At 42.3% G+C, this 21914-nt stretch overlaps 1 long non-coding RNA gene across 1 annotated transcript in view; it reads right to left on the bottom strand.

Moving 5' to 3' along the window:
• LOC116827546 (uncharacterized) overlaps positions 1–21914 on the bottom strand; it is a 179481-nt gene that overhangs the window by 74662 nt on the left and 82905 nt on the right. The gene's annotated exons all lie outside the window — the stretch shown is intronic.

Raw genomic sequence — 21914 nt, 5'->3', positions numbered from 1 at the left:
CGCCCTCCATGCCTGGCTAGACCTCTGGGACTGACCTGCCTCTCCTGGCACCTGGTGCCACATCTTCCAGAGGCAACACGTGTGGGGGGACATGCAAGGTCACATGCTCCTCCCTGATTTCTGCCAGGGTTCACATCAGAATGTGAGCAGCAGTAGCCTTTTGGCATTGTGTGGGAGGGAATGGATGGGAGCTGCTTCCAGTCACAAGGGGAGAGGGGGGAAGGGATAACCTGGCCTGTGTCTTCACAGAGCTCATCTCTTCTTTTCCTACTTCCCCCCCCCAGGGCTTTGGAACATGCAGGGCTTGGCTCCTCCTGGACAGCACCCCAAGCTGGAGGTCTCGGGGTTTCCCAGAGTGCTGGCCCATCCAGAGGCAGTGGGGGAAAGCAGGAGCATGCCAGCCAGGGCAGGCTCTCCGAACAGCTCTGGGAGCAGGACTCACCTCGCCAGGAAGGATATGGAGGAGCAGCAGGGCTGAGGAGGTGAAGGGGCAAATTCGAGAGAAGAAAGTGAGAGGGGAGCACGTAAAGGGCTGATGGGTGGGCAACAGAGGTGACACTGCAGCTCGCAGCCCACAGCCAATGCTGGCTACAAATGGGATGGGGGTAAGGACCCTGATGGCAGAGAGCCAGCAAGCAGCGGGGACTACACTGATGGACCAGCTGGGGGAGAGGCCGGCCCCACGCACTGCATCTTCACCCTGCCACCAGCCTTGCACGCCCACCGCCATAGTCGGCCACTGGACCCCCCACTCATCACTGGTGGGAGGGTGGCTGGTGAGCGGTGATCTGGCCAGCAGCAAGACCCATCAGTATTGATGGGGAGACAGAAAATACAGGACAATTTGCCGTTTTTTAAGAAAAAGTTGGCACACCTACAGGAGGGCTTAAATATGGGATTGTCCCTTTAAAAATGGGACATCTGGTCACCCTAACTTTATTTCACCTTCTACCAAGTGAATGTGGCAGGAGGTACTTTTTGCTAGGCTCCTGAGCAGCACTTTGCTGCTGTTAGTTTCCTCAGGTAGCAGGAAGTTACACAGTGAGTTCTTCGCTGCTTATAGACTTTGCAAGGGGTGAGATGACACTCCTGTGTGGAGGGTGTGGTCAATTTACATCCCCAAAAGTTAGTTTAAATGGGACATAAGAGGTGCATAGGCATTGGACAAGCTTTCTGCCCAAGGGTGAATTTAATGCAAAGAATGTGGTTTTACAGGCCCCTTCAATTTGGTCCTGGGAATGCTTTCCTGTCTCTGGGTATCAAATAGAAATCACCAAATCCACCAGCTCTTCAAAGCTGAAGTGACTGAAAAGTAAGCTCCAGCCCAGAGTATTCACAGACTACACTGCACTGCACCAATTCCTTTACTCTGTCCTACGCAAAGTGCCATCACAGATATCAGGGATCAGAACATTAGCAGTCTTATTAATAGGGACACACCCATTTGTTCATATCCACTAAGCACTGACCTGATCCTTCATCCAGAACTCAAACTGAAGTTGCACAGAAGAGTTTTCAAAGTTCAAAACATTTCAGTTAATTTTAAAGATGAAAAAACCCATATTGGCCAGCTTTATATGCCTCTTCTAGTTCTGAGTCAAAGTGCCAAAATACTTTGAACAGAATAATTTAATTTGCTATGTTTCAGACATGAACAGACCAAAATAAATCAGTTTTTTCATGAGAAACTCATATTTTACCATGAATTTTTAAGCTCAGATTTGCTGAGTTCAGGATGTTCAGATGGATGAAATAAGAATTAGATAAGTATCCAAATGTTTGCTGGGAACTTACCTGGAATAAATCTCCAGCCTTTTGAGCTTCACCTACCAATAATTATAACTATGATGCTAGTTCATATTATTCCAGATCATGTCTGAGTCTGTCACTCATTGGTGATGTCAAAGAGAACAGAATAGTCCTGACATCATCAGAAAATTGCATTCTAGCTTTCATCCCCAAAATATGTAGTCATTACTTCTGTGCTCTCCGATGAACAACTACATTTTTCTTGTACCTCTTTTGGATGCTGCAGTGCTATTTTAGTGTAATGCTTTTATGACTACAGTAGTTGATTGCTTTGACCCTAAAGTCCTTTCTGCAGAGCTGCTGAGTCGCTGAATCTTAGAGTTCATTCATAGCCCTTTGCCAGTGAGTTATAAACTGAATGCCCAACTTGCTAGAGCAGCAATATTAAATAAATAAATAATGATGATGATGACGACGATAATGAAAATAAAGACTTCACTAACCTGACAAGTTCAAGCAAATATGAATAGCTGTGTGGCTTTATACACTACAAATATTGAGTACCACACACAGCTTAGTTACCCCTTTCACGTCTGAAGTCTTCACATGAAAACTTCTCTCTTGCTTCCCCTTATGTTTCAGTGATGTTAATTGTTTGGCTTAAACCCAGAAATCAGGAAATTCAGTTTGTATCTTTGTCTTTAACCCATCCCACTGGTGCCTAGGAATTTCAGCACCATCTAAAACCATTACCAAGGCTACATCTACACTATCACTTATGTCAGTATAATTTATATCATTTGGGTGTGAATAAGCCATCCCGCTGAGCAACATAAATTACACCAGAGTGCACAGCTCTATGCGAGCAGGAGAGCTTTTCCCATGGACATAGCTAGTGCCACTCATTGGGGGTGGATTAATTAAATCAATGGGAGATCTCTCTCTTGTCAGCTTAGAGGAGTGCTAGATGCACCTGCACCACTGTAAACTCTCTAGTGCAGCCATAGATCAAGTGTCTCGGCCCCCTGATGGCTATAAACTGAATCCTGAATGACTAGGGCTTCAGGATAATGCTCTTTACTAACAAAGACTTTCTACGGCAAAAGTAAACACCGAATGAATTAATGAGAGATGACCCTCAAAATGCTTGAAACTCTTTGGATAAACACCGAGAAATTTGGAAGCTTCTCCAAGCTACCTGATCCCCTTGTGGAAATCTTACAGCTTGTCAAGAGGTTTTTAATGCTTCCTGCTTGTAGTCCATTCAGATCACAGCCATTTCTCATGATGTATCAGTGAACGTAACATTGAAGCGCCTAGATATGTGTAAATTAAAAATAAGGAAGAAACAAAAGTCTGCCTACCTTTTTCAAACCTTATACAACACATAGCTTTGGGTGACGGTTTGGTGGCTTTCTAAACCAGTTAACTCATACCCAGAATAAACATTAATTGTCATATTACACAGCCATGAGAAATAGGGCTTATAAAGTGTGATGGGAACCTTATAGGCCATTAAATATGCTGGTGAGAGTTGCTCTCTGTAAGAGAGATTATTTCACAGTTGACAGTTTGTCTTCCTGACCATCTCCACAAAATTGAGATTACCTGATACAGACCTTGGAGTATAACGTTTTGGGGTAGGTATGTTCAGCAGAGGCCTTTTGCGTCCCAAATGCTCTTCCTCCCTCCCTGGTCTGACAGAGCCTGAGTCTGTTGACCTTCAGGACACATGAACTATCTGGCTGTTTGCTCAGGCTTTTGCTGAGATGTTTATTATAACTGCTGGCAGAGATGGGGGTTTATGTTTAGAACTCTGCTATTGAGTCTGTAACATTCAGCTTGCTATGGCTGAACTAATTTTGTAGAGTTTTAAGAAATGTTTCTGCTTATAACTCCAGAGATAAGTGTGACGGGCACTTTAAATAAATATATTACATTAAATTAATATTTTTTTTAATTGCTCACCCTCCCTTCTTTCTTCTCTTAGGTGCTCAGCTTTTTACTGGCAAAGCCTGTCCTGAAGTAGCTTCCCTCTGCATCCCTTCTCCATTTTGTGAGCAGTCACTGTCTCATAGTGCTGTTTCAGCACAGCAGGCAGGCCAGCTGCAAGGACAATGAAGACATGGATTCATTGGCAGGGGGTATGTTCTGCAGTGGTGCAGATGGCTTAGTACTTAAATGTATGGGCCAGTCACAACAGGCTTGTGGTGTGAGACCTCCCCTACACCCCATGCTTCTTTTGCAATCTAGTGAGCAAAGCAATTAGTGAGTCATTGTTTATTCACACAGATTAACTGTGAAGAGTGAGGAAATTTAGATAATAGGTTGCATATGCCCCTTCTCTTTCCCATAATCAGGGCCTGGTGATATTTTCTCATATTAGTTGGGAGGAGGGATAACTCAGTGGTTTGAGTATTGGCCTGCTAAACCCAGGGTTGTGTGTTTAAGTCTTAAGGGGGCGCCATTTGGGGATTGGTCCTGCTTTGAGCAGGAGTTGGACTAGATGACCTCCTGAGGTCCCTTCCAACCCTCATATTTTATGGTGAAAAGTGATAAATGACCCAGCATTCATTTTATAAAGCAAGGAGGGATAGCTTAGTGGTTTGAGCATTGGCCTGCTAAACACAGCGGCAGCGCTTTGAAGTGTGAGTGTGGTCACAGCGCCAGCGCTGGGAGAGAGCTCTCCCAGCACTGCACGTACTCCACCTCCCCGTGGGGATTAGCTTACAGCGCTGGGAGCCACGCTGTTTACACTGGCACTTTGCAGCACTGTAACTTGCTGCACTCGGGGGGTGTTTTTTCACACACCTGAGCAAGAAAGTTGCAGTAGCTGTAAAGCGCCAGTGTAGCCAAGCCCTCAGTCTTGTAGGGAGGTGATTTAACATGGTCCTGAAGAATTGTTAGTTCTCTATTGTTCATCAGTCAAATTGCTTGAGAAACATAAAACAGAGCAGTTGTTTTAGACGTAATAATAGGAGGACAGTACTTAATTTATCTAACAATATACAGTGGCGGGAGGTGTAATGTAAAATAGAACTGAGCTCTTCATGTCTTCACCTTAATAGATGAAGTTAAAAACAAATACAACATTGTTAAATTTTAGACCAAATCAGGTTGTACTCAGGCAAAACCCTCATTAACTTCAATGAGCTTTAGAATTTGGCCTTTCCTTTGCATATAACTTGATCTAGCTGAGGGTATGGCTACACTTGCAGCTGTACAGCGCTGGGAGTTACAGCTGTCTTCGTACAGCTGTGTAAGGAAAGCGCGTCTGTGTGGCCACACTGACAGCTACCAGCGCTGCAGTGTGGCCACATTTGCAGCATTTGCAGCACTGTTCGGAGTGGCTGAACAGGCATTTTGGGATACCTCCGAATACCTCTGGAGGCCAATTACAGTGCTTTTGGTGGCCACACTGGCGGAGCAGAGCTGCATTACCAGCGCTGCAATCATTATACCCCAGGCAGAGCAGGAGTACAGCCAGCGCTGCAGCCAGGGAGATGCAGCGCTGTATGTGCCTTGCAAGTGTGGACAGTAAGTTGCAGCGCTGTAAACCCACCACCAGCGCTGCAACTCTCCAGTGTAGCCAAGCCCTAAAATGCAGCTTTCTGGACACCAAGGCTAAATAATCCATGTCAGAGGAAGGAAAAATCATTGTAGTGTTATTGTTGTTTTTGTTTGTTTGGCTGGTTGGTGGAGAAAATAGAAAGCAAGGTGGCAGAGAGAACACAAAACTATACTCAAGGATTTGCTATCAGAGCAAGTGAACAGTGTTATCTAAAGCGGCTGCTTGGAAAGAGGATTCCCTCAGTCTGTTAATTCACTTTGAATAAGCCATTAGCTAACCCTTTTCCTGGGACGGTGACCAGAAGGGACAATCCCGTCCCCGGCCTCCCTCTTCCTAACAATGTCCCTGAATTGAAATGAAAACACCCTGATGTTTTACAGTTATCAGTAAGTATAAATGACTCACTAATCCTATAATACTTTCCTTTGCAATGGGACTCAGATCTAACTGGGAGTGACATAATCCTCAACCTTTAAAGGGACCATGCCATTTCAGTCTGTTCCCTCTGGTTGTTTTTTTTTGTTTGTTTGTTGTTTTGTTTTGTTTTTGTGGGGGGCGGGGAGGGAGACTTAAACAAGCAAAGCAAGAGAGCGCCAATGGAGAAGTGACGCAAGCACCTAGATCTCTCTTGGCCTGCTTAGGAACACATTGTTTCATTTGGTCAAAGACGGTTGATTAAAATCTATTGCTCCCAATGTGACTCTGCATCCATAACTCAAAGAACTTTGAGTGGGGAAGTGTGGAGTGGAGATCAGGCTTCTGATACTTAAGGAAAATTTTGCATCCAATTCTGCAAAGAAAATGTCCTTTGAATGGTTCTTCCTTTACACTATACACATTTAGTCATGTAGCCTGTGTTTTAGTCTAGTTGCAATAAATAATAACAATGACAAATAATTAATGGGGATATCATATGTGTGTGTATTACTGAAGTTCATTTAGTGCAGGAGAGAGAGGAGTATTAAAACAGTCTGGGCTTTACCACTCTGGCTCTATCACAGAAAAAAAAAGGATTAAATAAATAATGAGGTAGTCTTAGAGAATCAAAACTCCAAAGGAATTTCTTTGATTTAGGCTGTGGGCCTATACACAGGGGCAAATGGAGCATGTTGGGTGAAACTCATCCTGATTATCTACTAAAACTGGTTTTTTTTTGCCTGTGCAGTTGGAACCAAACTGGTTTTCAACCATGTTACTGGAGCACGTAAACATCATGCTTAGCCTTGTAAATATCAGCAGACAAATTCACCCAGGGTTTGCTTCCAACATAAACCCAGGCAGAGGTCCCTGAGATGGAAATTGTGCCAGGAGGAGCCTGGAATGGTACAGAAACACAACCATTAGAGTTGGCAACACTGGCAATGGTGAGGTGGGGTTGGCTGTGGAGAAATAAATGGCTTGTCTGCCCTTAAAACTGAATGAGGGTGTAAGATACCAGTAACTGAAACAAATGCTGAGGAGCAAAAGTCCATCAAAAATCAGCAAGAGCAATAACAAGAGTAAAAACTCCACCTGGCACCACACATTGCAGTGATGTGCCACAAATTTGCAGCATCTGCTGTTAGCATGTATCTTTTTCCAAGACCCCAAGAATTCTACAGCAAACCCCTATCAACTCTAACGTCTGACGAAGTGGGTATTCACCCACGAAAGCTCACGCTCCTAAACGTCTGTTAGTCTATAAGGTGCCACAGGATTCTCTGCTGCTTTTACTTGTGAATAGTAATGCAAAGCTGAAAAAAAGACAAGGGGAAAAACCAGCTCACAATTTATTTGAACTTTCACAAAGCTTTTTACCAAGTTCTCACAAGAGGCTATTAAAGAAACCAGTAGTCATGAGGTGAGAGGTAAAAGTACTACCATGGATTAGAAACTAGCCAAGAGATAGAGAATAAAGAGTAAGGATAAGTGCATTCAATTTGCGATATGGGAAGAGATTAACAATTAAGTGCCCCAAAGATCTGTACTGGAAACATTGTTTAATGTATTTGCTAATGATCAGAATAAGACGGTGAACATTCAGGTGGAAAAATATCTGTGGACGATACAAAATTGTTTAATTTAGTCAGCACTGGAGCAGACTGTGAAGAACTCCAGAGGGACCTAACATGATAGCAGATTAATTTAATTACAGACAAGTGAAAGGAAATAACACAGTAAGGAATATTTTGAACTACTCATATATAATGTAAACTTACTGTGTCTGAGGCCTGAACCTTTGGAGGTTCCTCCATTGCTATTTTTAATCAATGAAAGAGGAGTTCCAGGAGAGTTCATTAACTCAGCCAGAGATTAGAGGCCTACTTCAGGAGTGGGTGAGGTGCTATGGCCTGGAACATGCAGGAGGTTAGACTAGATGATCAGGATAGTCCCTTCTGACCATAAAGCCTGTGAGTCTATGAGTTCCTTAAGAGATCACCAAGGCACAGACAATATTTTTAAGGTTAAAATGCTTCAGTTTAACAAAAAATGTGTCAAAATTCTATATTTGGAAAAGCCATAATACTGCATAATAAGGCTTCTACATATAGGGGCAGCCAAGGGGCTTTGCGCCACATGCTGTCCCCGCCCCAAGCAAAGCCTCCACAGCTCTCATTAGCCAGGAACCATGGCCAATGGGAGCTGAAGGGGTGGTGCCTGTGGACGGGGCAGCGCGCAGCAGAGCCACCTAGCTGCACACCCACATAGAGCCAGAGGAGAGACATGCTGCTGCTTCCAGGGGCCACTTGAGGTAAGTGCCACCCGGACCCTGCACCCCTGAGCCACCCCCCTGCCCCAGCCCTGATTCTCCCTCTTGCCCTCCAAACTCCTTGTCCCAGCCCAGAGCACCCTCCTGCACCCCAAAACCCCCATCCCCACTGGCACCTCAGAGCCTGCACACGCAGCCGAAGCCCTCACCTCCCCGTGCTCCAACTCCCTGCCCTCCAAACCCCTCGGTCCCAACCCAGAGCACCTTCCTACACCCCAAACCTCTCATCCGCAGCCTGCACCGAGCCCTCACCTACTCACCCTGCACTGCACCCCGCCTGGAGCCCCTTTCCACGCCCTGAACTCCTCATTTCGGGCCCCACTCTGGAGCCTGCACCCGCAGCCAGAGTCCTCATCCCCTCTTCAACTCCAATTTTGTGAACATTCATGGCCTGCCATACAATTTCCATATTCACATGTGCCCTTGGGCCAAAAAGTTAGCCCACCCCTGCTCTAAGGTCTAAAGCAGTGGCCTTCAACCTTTTTTCATTGGTGGACCCCTAAAAAAAATCCCGAACAGAGGTGTGGCTCCTTTTGGAAATCTTAGATATAGTCTGAGGACGCCCAGGAGTATGGACCACAGATTGAAATTAGATTTCAATCAAAGCTCAGATGCCAACTTCAATCATATTGGAAACCCTTTCTTTCAAAAGCAGAAATATAAAATAACACTGTACAATATGGAAAAATTCATTCTCCCCGAATGAACAGAAACATAAATAATAAAGGAATTCAGGAGTATAAAATAAAATGTTTAACCTATATTTATACAGCACCTTCCTGATGAAGAATCCCAGAGCACTTTATGAACTACTAGGATATACCATATAATAATAACTCCTCTCACCATCTAAAAGCTGTCACTGCTGCAGTGGAAAGAGGCAGCTGTTTAACAGCACATGATATTATTACAAGAGTTTAGCACTGGAAGTGAAGGATACCATATTCAGTTGAAATTGCAAAGGGAATTCTGATAGAGACAATGTAATGACCCAAATTATAATTTGGCCAGGAAATCAGGGCTAACACTCCTGAGTAAGAATAATATTGTTTGTTCTACTCTTTTTGTAAAGAAATAAAAAAAATTGGTTTACAGGATGAAGTTGTTTGGGTTTTTGTTGTCAACTGCAGTCCCATATAGAGCAAGAAAATTGGTGTATGAAGGGTCTTGCAGGTTCAGCATAGGCCAGGCTATAATGCATAAAAAACAGAATGTATTTATAATATTTCTCAGCATAGTACTTCCAGGCTCGATCCTGACAAAGCTCCCATCGACTTCAGTTGTTCAGGAATAGAGTCCTCCCATTCCGTTTTTCTCTGAGTTTGTAAAAGATCCTTTTTAACTGTTTCATAAAGGACACAATAAGTGAAATTCTAAATGGAAAGGGTGAGATCAGTTCTTTTTCATTAATCACAAGGTGCATTGGTATACTGGTTACATACATATATTTGAAATAGATTTAGAGATGTCTCTTCCCTCTCCTTATACCACTTGTATGGGAAGTATTTCTTGCACGTCCCCCCTGCTGAGATCTTGCAAGCTGCTGCCCTTGGACTGCAATATTTTGTGAATTTTAACAGGCACCCAGCTAATAATTCACCTTGTACCATCTAATAGGGTCCACATAAATGTTTAAAGAAGCCATCTGGAAATAGGATATCTTGGAGTCCATAGCAGAATCAAATAAATGATCCAATTCATTTGTTAAACCACCTGGGTCACTGAAATGTGATGCCCTGGGACAACTTCTGATGTGATTAATTGATCCATTTGTCCATTTCATATGCTTTAATTTGAAGAATAAATTGAAATATTGTTAATTTGTTAACCTATATGCCACTGTAGTTAGCTTGTAATCTTTTAAACATGGACTGAATATCTTGGTAAGGAATCACTGTACCTTATTAGAGGTAACAAAGTGAACAAATGGAGGAAATACAGCATTCTCTATGCGACTATTTTCTTACAGTGATTAATTTAAACTAACAAACTCAATCATCTGATTCCTGTTCTCCAGGGTAATGTTTTCTTCAGCTTGGTCTTTTAACTGGGAAGAGTTTGAATGCATAGAAAATAAGGACATTTATGGGTAGGAAAGAAGTCTGTTAATCTTTAGGTTTAGTAGCCCAGTTAGATTACTAGACAGGGAACTACTAATCCTTATCAGTCTCCAGAATTAGTTCAGGTCTGACATCATCCAGTGCTTAAAATAAAGACTTCACCTTATTAAAACAGAAACTGAAATATCCCTTGGAAAGCAGGCAATTCCTTCTGAGGTGCCTTGTTCACTGTAGACATAAGATAGTAAGTGAATCCTCTACATATAATGTAATAAGAATAGAGCTGGATGATAGGTACTATCCATCATTACTATGGAAACAATTATACATTTAAGAACTCTAGAAGCATTAGCTGTATCAAGATTGCATCTAGGAACAGATTTTTTTCAGTGTGATATTGTCAGGAATTACACTGTAATGGAATGGCTTCAGAAATACAGACTTCTGGGATGCTGTATGGTCATTTTCACTTTGATTCACTACTGCCTTAAAATGAATTGTGTATATACCCATAACAAAGTCAGCTATTCATGTCATGTCACAACATGCCATCTTTCAACCTATCATCATTTAGTTCCACCAAATATTTACTAATTAGACATTTCAGTATAATAACAATAAGGATGCTTCCTGTTAGCTCAGCAATAATTATCTCGTGGGTTAATAATTGAGATGAATGATTAATAACAAACATTTTGCTGGATGTTGTATTTGAAATGTGTCACATTAAAGCATTCAGTTATTATTGTTCCATCAGCTCTAGTAATAAACGCCTTGGATTTGCTTGGCTTGCAAAGCTTGCAACTTGGTTTGCTCTACAGGTGCTGTAGGATCATTTTGCAACATTGTGACATCACAACAAAATATCCCATGGCGCAGACATCACATAAAATACATGACATTCTGGAATGATTATGTTCTTATTCGTGAGGAAACAATTTTTCAGAATATTTAAATGCTCCTATAATTACAGCTTTCAGAATGTGGTAAAATCATGGATAATCCTGAATAGCTGAGGTTTCCACCTCAGAGTTTGTTTATCCCAGGAGATTGTTCTTATAGTACTTTATGAACAGGAAACATTCACACTGTGTCATCTAAATAACACATGGATAGGTGTGTTATTCACTCTGCAATCCATTCTAAAAAAACTTCTTGTAATGGATAATTTTATCCCAGTCAGGGGACAGCCACTAGGCAGAGAAGAGAGAACCACTTTGTATGAAGATTGAGAGTTAAGAGGTTACAGGAATAAAACAAGGATGGAAAGAAGCAGCTGGGAGAAGAACAGGTGGAGGATGAGGGCAGAGGGTGACGCAGCAGCTGCAAATGGTAGTTCATGTATGGTGTAGATCCATTGCTCATGCTTGTGGTTTTTCTATGCCAGTGGACTCTCTCAATAAAAACAGAGATGGGTCACTCATTTATTTTATATTTATTAGCTGGATTCCTAGTATACTGGAAAATTTTTCCCAGCTTCCCTCTATTATTTGAATGTAATTCCTAAAACTACTTCCAATATCTGAATGGAATTCTTAACAGCACTTACAAGCACCGATTTTCAAAGGGTTTACCAGTCACAATCCCTGGGTAAAACTGTAATTTAGAAATATCACTTTCTGCTTTAAACTGCAACTAGTTCAACCACTTTACATCCATCCAGCCTGCAGAAAGAGATGGAGTAGCCATTTTATTCCCTTCCAGCTCAAATGCAGGAAAATGTCACTAAAATCAAAATGATTTGAACATGTCCATTTAATCTGTGAAACCACAGAGACAAAACTGAACTGGACATCCTGCTAATCTATAAACCACAAGATATCACTGGCTTTCCAGAGGAGCTGGTAAAGGATACTTTCTGACACAGTGATGAAGTTCTTAAGAATCAATATCGGGCCCATTGGCTTGGCAGACTTCAATATCCACATAGATGAAGCCTCTGTTATGACAGTCCAAAGCCCTCTACCCAAACGCTCCACTTTAGTTTCTCCTAGGTGATATTTTTCCCCCAGCTGGCTGTTACTAGAATGAATTTTTGGACAGGGTGTGGACATCAGAAACGCAAGAACCACCATCCTATTGTGGTCAGATCACTTCTATCCTGAGGCAGAAACTCTTCCTATTGCAGAGTCAGAAGAAACCACCACCATAGTCCATCCCCAAATATCAGAGGGGTAGCCGTGTTAGTCTGAATCTGTAAAAGCAGCAGAGAATCCTGTGGCACCTTATAGACTAACAGACATTTTGGATCATGAGCTTAAGAATACCACTTGGTTCAGCATGAATGTAGTGGAAATTCCAGGGTAGGTATATATTGCTAGCAAGCAAGCTAGAGATAACGAGGTTAGTTCAATCAGGGAGGATGAGGCTGTTCTAGCGCATTTGAGGTGTGAAAACCAAGGGAGGAGAAACTGGTTTTGTAGTTGCAAGCATTCACAGTCTTTGTCAACCCTGAGTTGATGGTGTCAAATTTGCAGATGATTGAAGCTCAGCAGTTTCTCTTTGAGTCTGGTCCTGAAGTTTTTTTGCTGCAGGACGGCCACCTTAAGGTCTGCTATGTTGGCCAGGAGTTGAGTGCTTCCTACAGGTTTTGTATATTGCCATTCCTAATATTCTGATTTGTCCATTATCTCTTTCCGTAGTGACTGTCCAGTTGGTGTATAAAGCAGAGGGGCATTGCGGCATATGATGGCGTATATTACATTGTTGCAGTGATGAACCGGTGATGGTGTGGCTGATCTGGTTAGGTCCTGTGATGGTTCGCTGGTGTAGATATGTGGGCAGAGTTGCATCGGGGTTGTTGCACGGATGGTTCCTGAGCTAGCTACTATGGTGCGGTGTGCAGTTGCTGGTAAGAATACGTTTCAGGTTGGCAGGTTGTCTGTGGGAAGGATTGGCCTGCCCCCAGCCTGTGAAAGTGTGGGATCATTGTCCAGACGGGTTGTAGATCCTGATGATGCGTTGGAGGGGTTTTAGCTGGGGGCTGTATGTGATGGCCATGTGTCCTGTTGGTTTTTCGTTTTTTTCTTGCAGTAGGAGGCTTCTCGGTACAACGTCTGGCTCTTGTTGATCTGTTTCCTTATTTCTCGTGCTGTATTGTAGTTTTGAGAATGCTTGGTGGAGATTTTGTAGGGTGTTGTCTCTGTCTGAGGGGTTAAAGCAGATGCGGTTGTACCTCAGTGCTTGCTGTTAGACAATGGAGAGAGCTGAGGAAGCGTTGTTCCAGGTCAGCCATAAAAATATTGGCATATTGTGGGGCCATGCGGGTGCCCATAGCAGTGCCACTGATCTGGAGATATATATTGTCATCAAATTTGAAATAGTTGTGTGTGAGTATAAAGGCACAGAGCTCAGCAGCCAGTTGTGCTGAGAATCCCCAAATATTCTGTCAATGCCTAGCTGAATCCAACACCTGAATGAAAAGCAGCTAGTTAAAGCTGAATGCAGGTAAGAATAAGGAAATGCTCACGGAATAAAGAGTTATTTACATGAGGGAACCCACAGCAGCTAAACTTTCCTGCATGCACAATCACTTTTATTCTTCATTTTGGTTCTTTGTCACACCCTACACCCCACTTTTGGGTTTGGAATGGGGAAGAGGTATGCTTCTGATTGTTAGGTCACTCTGTAGCCTTTAGGTCCTTTGGACTTATGCTATTGATGTGTAAATAGCCATGGTGACAAAAAATGTACATATCCATGTTCTACTGGCCAGAAGATTGCACCCCATCTTATCAGACACAGACCTGGCCAGGGTGACCAATGCATTTGTGACTCATAAGCTTGATGACTTGGACTTATATCTAGAAACAGAGCCACACACTCTGAAAAAGACCATTTGTTCAGCAAACCAGTAATCCACTCTGGACTTGATCCAAAGCCCACTGAAACAAATGGGAGCCTTTCCATAGACTGTAATGGGGTTTGGGTCAGACTCTCTCTGCACTGGCTCCCAATAAAATACAAAGTCCAGTTCAAAGTCTTTCCTGATAGTCAAAACCTTCCATTTAATTTTCCTAGCTACCTGAGACATTGTATCTCCATCCACCACCATGTCCTCCTACAACAGCTACGTTCTATTAAAACCATGAAACTGCCAGCCAATAAGGGGAACTCATGAGTGTGGGAAGCAGAACTTTCACAGGAGTTGGAGTTAAACTATGGAGCGAGAGATAAGAATGATCATGAACCAAACCACCTCCCAGACTTAATGCAAAACTTGTTTCTCTGAAGTTGCTTTCCCACAGTAATTTCTGCACAGAGATAGAAAGAGAAACAAAGATCCTACATAAACATAAGAAAGAAAGAAAGAAAAATATTTACAAAATTTTAAGTTCTTGGGAGATGTTCAAATACTATAGTACTGATGAGAGAGAGAGAGACGGCGATAGAGAGAGAATATGGGAGGTGTCACATTGAGCTTCAGATCTGGGAAACCCGAAGTTCTATGAAAAGTTCAGTACAAGCCTGGGGACTATGACAGATTGGATATTGTCAACTGAGAAATCATACTTGATAAGAATGAGATTATTGAGAAATATGGAATTATGGAAAACTTGGGAATCTTAAGGCTGTGACTGAAGGAGAATGATCTATTGTCTAGTAATTAAGCACAGGAAAGCAAACACCTTTGGGGGTGAAGGAAATATGCTAATACAAGGCCTGATTTTGCTTCCAAGGATGCAAATTGAAAAACTCCCAATGACTTCAGTGGGAGCAGGATTGGGCCCCTAGGCAAGGGTATTAAGAGCTATTTACATATCAGCATCAGTGGAAGAGAAAGACCACCGTCCAACGCAGGTAATTGTATAAGTGAGTTCAAAGGAGATTTTGCATTAATGTTTCTTAACAGACAGGAGATGGAAAACAAACCTATTCGGCAGAGAAAACAGATATTAATTCATTTGCTCAGCTAGAGCACCTGTGCAAATATCACCATCCCTATTCAGATAAAGTGGAGCACTCCAGGGCTGATATGATACTGCCGATTAACACCTGACCACTTCACAGGGGGCAAAGAATAAAACTGGCAGGTCTGCAAAGCAGAAAAGAAAGATTCTAGTGAGAGAAATGGAGACAAGGAACTTGTCTATACTTACAGTGCTGCAGCTGCACCACTCAGCTGTGCTGCTGTAGCCCTTCTAGGTACTCCACCTCCCCAAGAGGCAGTAGCTATATCGAGTGAACAAACTCGCTGGTCGACGTAGCACTGTCTACACCAGCGGTTAGATCAGTATAACTATGTCACGCATGGGATATGGATTTTCCACACCCCTGAGCTACATAGGTAGACTCACATAAGTTTATAGTGTGGATCAGGGATAGAGTTGTGGGGGGAATGGTTTGCTCATGAGAATTTTTGAGATTTTGAATTTTTTCCCATCCCAGAGCAGGACAAAAAGTCAAAACTTTGAAAAAATTTGGCAAACCAAAAATCAGATTTTTTTTAATTGGGTCAATCTAACATTACATTTCCATAATTCTGAAACATTTCATTGTGATTTGACCTTTAATGTTTTGGTTTTTTTTTACTATAAAGAAACAAAATTTCAAAACAAAACATCATTTCCACCTGAAAAACCAGAAATTTCATTTAAAAAAAAATTGATGTGGGATGTTTCAACAGTTTCAAAATGCATTCCTTTTTGTGTTTGTTTTTTTATTTGGGGGGAGGCAATTGTTGTTGTTTGCTGTTTTTTTTCCCCCCAAAACCCGAAAAATTCATCAAAGGTGACACTTCTCTGCAAACAGTTTCTGTTTAAAAGAATCAGTGTAATTCTGACCAAAAAAAAAGTTTAAAAATTCCCCACTAACTCTCATGGGAACCCCCTTCAGAAAGACTGAACTTCACAAACATCAGGGGCTGGAACAGTGACCCTATGATGACAAGAAAGCCACCTTTCTCATCATGCACTATGCTATTACTTGCTAAGCACTGCAGTGGGATTCAGGAGACCTGAGTTCTAGTCCTGGGTAGCCTGCTGGGTGACTGTGGGTAAACCACTTCAATCTGTCTGTGACTCAGTTACCCCAGCTGTAAAATGGTGATAATGATATTGACCTTCTTTGTAAAGTGCTTTGAGGTCTAATGATGAAAAAGCACTATATCAGAGGTAGGTATTAATAAGGACATGGTCATGGTCTAATTCTTCTTTAGAAACCTAAATAGGGACTTAGATGCTTTACTCTAGGCCCCTAGTTAAAAATATTATGTCCATAAAGTTGTGTGTGAAACCAAGAGAAAGGCCTGACAAAGAAAAGAATTGGCAAGTCGCCTTGAAAAATGTTCCCCTCCCCTAGAAATACAAATCTATAGACCATGGGGAGCATGGCTTGTTTCAAGACACAGGGACAAAGCCATGCAGGTTTACTCCATCCATTCATCATGATCCTCAAGCTAGTCCACAAAGAACGCTAAAATCTAAAAGAATCAGCACAGACTCCTGACTTTACTCCATCACTACAGAGAGGATAAAGAACAATGGGACCAGCATAGTCTGGTTTAGAGTTTGGAGCTGGATTAACAGAACTCAGAGAAATCAAACTTCTGATGCCAGTGTCACAATATACAGCTATGTCGCCCCTAGCTGACCTCAACCTCAGATTAACAGGAGGTTTATTACAGGTTAAGCAAAACTGTTATGTAACTAGCAACAACAGAGCAGGACAGAATCAAAATAGGCAAGCAAAGAGTAAAGGGCATCTCTTCCCATATCCAGCACCAGCTGGTCGTAGATTATTTGCAGCAGGTTATTAGAAGTGTAACAAAACAAAAACAAACAAAGAAGATAGGATTGATTTACAACTTTCTTGCATCACTCCGAACAAATACCTAAAATTGAGACATTACTATATTTATGCTTCATCTTCTGCTGATGTGGAGCTATAACTGACCCTGCAGAAGTATTTTCCCTCTAACACTCGTACAACGTACCTTATACTTGGCTGCCTCAAATTTCTAAGCTGTCAACATACAGTGCTGAGAGCTTATTAAAGATTACAGATGACTGAATCATCATTAAATGATTTTTGAGAGGTCCAGGCAAGCTTTTATAAAAGAGGTTTCACAGACAGAAAAAAAGAAGGAAAGCTCCTTTACCACTGATTGGGAACTATATATAGGGCATCAGAATTAAAGCCTATAAACTGGGTTTGTTTCAGTTTGTTCCCATCAGAGCTTTGCTGAATAAGACAGAGAAATGCTGGTAAATAGCCACTGATGAGACAGTACTGACAGGAAATAAGGGGAAACACAGTAACAGACCAGCATACTATATCTAGTTGATTTCACAATTACATAGAAAAAAATCTCAATGCTGGAGACTATTCTGTATACTGGGTATTCTGATTTCTCACAGGGATAATTACTGATTTGCAAAGAATTACCAGGATAGAAAGGAAAATTTATATCAAGCCATGGATTTCAATGAGATCTGGAGAACTGAACTTGGTGTTCAGGAGAGAAAAATAAAATAGGAAGAGGATTTATTGTAATAAAAAGATTGCTATGGAGCACACTAGCAAATAAATATGTGAAATTAACTTAAGGTAAAGTAAGTGGAGAGGAATCTAGGTATGGGAGGATAAAAAATAAGTTCACAGCATCAAACTGAGGAGAACATTTTCAGACAAGAATTGTACTTGTTTACATACTCTTACTGGTCACATAGTTACTTGTTATTATTAATCATGTTTATTCAGTGAAGTAGCTAGGGACTAAGGGTGTGCTCTGGAATTTAAATTTGACTGTTAGAGCAGTGGCCAGGGACTGGGTCCAGGGCCAGAGCAGTGGCTGCAGCTGGAGTAGCATCTGGGGCTAGATCTGGCGCTGGAGCAGAAAAATATATATAATTTTTTAAATGAACACTGGGGGGATGGGGATGCACATGCTTGTTCCCCCTTCTGCACTTTCCTGCCAGGGACTAACCAAGAATGGGCTCCATTGCGCTAGACGCTGCACAAACACAGAATAGTACCTGGCTCTTGCCACTGAAGAGCTTACAATCTAAATAGACAAGACAGAAGAAGGGTAAGGAAAAATGATGTAACAGAGTGATCGACATGATGGCAAAAATATCATGTTAGTTCCACAGTTGTTTTAATTGTTTGGGCTGGATTTAGCAGAGGGTGGCATAAACTAAACAGAAAGACGAAGGGAGGGGATTGGGGGCAGAGGGGGGACAGAGCAGGGGTAAGAGGGAGAGGAAGGAAACGGGAGGGAATTTCGGAGGGGTAGTGATGCTGAGATGAAGGGACTGTGAGCAAAGCGATGGGAGGCAGTTGTAGCAAACAGCCAATCAGCACAGACAAGTCGAAACTGTCGAAAATATTATCAGTATCCATGGCCCTGCTGAAATTGTTTTGCAGATGCTCTGCCAGGTTCAGTGTCTGTCTGGCTCCTCCCTGCAGTTTCTTTCCAAAGGTCACATTGCTGGCAGGAGGGGCGACGCCACCTGGGTCCTAGTGCACTCCATAGCTGAGTGTGGGGAGCGCTGGGCAGAATCTGAAGCCATTGAGATTCTCAGGTGACTGGAGGAATAGTGTAGAAGGTTTGCAGGGATCAGAGTTTACACTATGTGTTACTCCCATGTATTTATTTAATTTATTTATTTGTTTATTTTCTTTTGTAGCATGATCTAAACACTGGTACAACAAATATAAACATACATTCCAAAAATTACAGATTTGATCCATATACCCACTAAATCCTCTCCACTCATCCAACCCAACATACCAGTACCTTTACTTACCTCAGCCCACTTCCACTCTCCTCGGCCACCTGCACATCCTCCCTCAACAGCCTGGGGAAATAGAGAATGACACAAAGGTCAACAAATTCAAGCTCTGTGAAACCAAGAGGAGAAGTGGGCTCCAGTTGAGGGTCTCACTGAGAGCTCCTTCCTAAAAATACTCTTTCCATATAAAACGGAGGCTTCCTAGCTACAAGTAACTCAATTGACCTCCACAGCCGTAGTACCACATGAAGAGATGGGCAGGCTCTAAACTATTCATGTGCAGCCTTTGGGATTTAAAGGTCAAAAGCAACACCTTGAATTGCGCCCAGGAATGACGTGGAAGCCAATGCAGCTCATGGAGCACTGCAGTAATATATGGCCTGGGAATAGCCCCAGTCAACATGCCAACAACTATGCTTTGCTCCAGTTATAGCTTCCAAAGAGTCTTAAAGTGTAGCCAAATTTTACAGTGTTCAAGTTGTGCAAGGCACTTGGCAGAATAAATTAAGAGACAAATTTCCTGTGCTGAATAATTTACAATCTAAATTTAGACACGACATTACAAATGAGGTGACACGGCAGAAGTGATTAGAAGCTATGAGGAGAGGATGTCTTTCCTTCCATATGGGACAATGTGAGAAAATGCATGAAGTCAGGTATGGGAGAAGTGAATGAAGAGCTCATCAAAGCTTGTGTTATTGATGGGGTGGAGGAGCAGAATGGGGAACCAAATAGGAAAGAAGCTCAAAGATGTAGGCCAGGCTGAGTCACATGAAGCCAGGAAAGCCAGAATAAGTAGCTTGAAGTTGAACTTGATGTGCTGGGCAACGACAAGCCAGTGGAGGGAGGAAGATGATTTTAGCAGCACCATTTCTGGACAGTCTGAAGAGGAATAACATATCAGGATCACAAGAGAGGAGAATGTTGCAATATTAGCCATGCCTTGCACATGGCCATTTCAAATACAAGACCTCTCCAGAGATCATTGCTGCCAAGTGGCTTTCTACAAGCATGGAGTGGGGACCAAGATTTGCTGTTTCCATGGATTTATTGATGGGCAGCAATAGCACCCAGAATAGGAAAGCAATTATGCTATCCAATGAGGCTTTTGACAGGAAACACATAGGGACTGATATTTTACAGAAACATATTCATATTAATAGCAGAGCCTTATAAAGTGGCTAAAAGCATGAGAAGATCAGATGCTGTACCGCAGAGCTCCAGGTTACACATGAATTCACACATCTACTCAGAGATTGTGGATTTTCTTGTAAATTAAGTGAGGAATGTTTACATCTTTCTCACATATTATATATATATATATATATTCATGTTTCTCCCACAATCACCATCAAAATACAGATATGCAAATCAGTGCAAAAGTGGGTGAGGAGGGTAGAGAACACGAATAAATCAAGCCTGGGAAAATATGTATTGCCTAATTTTGAACGAGCTCACACTATGGGTTTAAAAATTCAGCCTGAATTCAAATGCAGTTGGGTTTGTGCTCCACTAGAAGAGACTGTAAAAAAGGCAGCAGAGAGTGGAGTGATAAACATTCTCCTGGGAAAAATAGCTACAGTATGCAGCCCATACACCTCCCACCCATTTGTGGCGGCCTAACTTCTTGGGGATTTTCTTCTGTTCTAATACATAACATAGGCTTCCCTCCAGATAACAAACATGGGCCAGATCCTCAGCTAGTGTAAATTGGTCTGGCACTATTGATTTCTGGTGTGATATATTTTTAAAAGGTGAATCATCCCTGGTGAAAATGGGTTTAAATTACAGATGGGAAGTTTTGGAGACTAGAAACTAGATAAATTCATGAAGGTTAAGTCCATTAATGGTTATTAGCCAGGTTGGGTGAGGAATGGTGTCCCTAGCCTCTGTTTGTCAGAGGATGGAGATGGATGGCAGGAGAGAGATCACTTGATCATTATCTGTTAGGCTTACTCCCTCTGAGGAAGCTGGTATTGGCTACTGTCGACAGACAGGATACTGGGCTGGATGGACCTTTGGTCTGACCCAGTATGGCTGTTCTTATGTTTACACAGATTTACAAACCCAAAATATTTTGCGAGGTTCTCAAAAGCTCTGAGTCTACATGGCTCACTAGTAAGCAATAAAAACATCTTGCCCAAATGAGCAAAACCATTGAATTCTTCCCTCTTGCTTGATAACCTAAGAAACAGTCACTGCAAGTTAAACCTGCCAAAGATGCAGTTTTACTTCATGTAAGTCCACCTCTTTTCCTTATTTCCAGTTCTATAGACTGTCCTCTTCACTAGTATGGATGGAGAAGGAGAGTCTTTCCTCACCTTATGCTCTTCACAATCAAGGACCAGTCACAACTATAGCCTTTGAGCACAAGGACTGTGTGGGGCTAACAAGGATGCGAAAAGTCCAGATGGAATAGATGTTCAGCTAGAGAGAAGATCACACTCAGATCAGCGACATAGGGATGCACACTTTGAATTCCGTAGCAAGGACTGTGATCCCCCTCAACACCAGAGAGTTCCTCAATGAGTCACACAAGGTCTCCCATTGCTTTAAGTGAGTTAGGGCTGCCTCGCAATAGCCCTAGTGTGATTCAATGTCTTAAAGGCAAGATAGCGTCTAAAGCTGGTTGAAGGAAAACGATGACCAGCTCTACTAGAGACATTTAGAGGGTGGGGAGGTATAAACCATTGATGAAAAAATTCTCTTTCTCAAAATGGAAATATTGTGTCCCTGATATTTGATTGCTATCCTCTTTACTTTTGTATGCCCATAATCTCAAAAGTAAGATCCTTTCCTCTTCTCAAGGAGACCACCTTTGCCTCTCGCAGTGTTTCATGTGGGAACGGAACAGATAACATCAGTTCTGAGCAAATCCATGGAAAACAGGTTGTCATGGTATAATTCCCCACTCTGAACCTTAGCATTCAAAAGATGGGGTACCAGCATGAATTCCTCTAAGCTTAATTACCAGCTTAGAACCTGTAGCGCTGCCACCAACCAGGAATTCCAGTGCCTGGTACACTCTGGTCCCCCCAAAACCTTGCCCG

Source organism: Chelonoidis abingdonii, chromosome 3, assembly GCF_003597395.2.
Source record: "Chelonoidis abingdonii isolate Lonesome George chromosome 3, CheloAbing_2.0, whole genome shotgun sequence".
In the NCBI taxonomy this organism is placed as follows: Eukaryota; Metazoa; Chordata; order Testudines; family Testudinidae; genus Chelonoidis; species Chelonoidis abingdonii.
The sequence above is the reverse complement of the archived record's forward strand: the minus strand, read 5'-3'. Positions and strand labels throughout refer to the sequence as shown.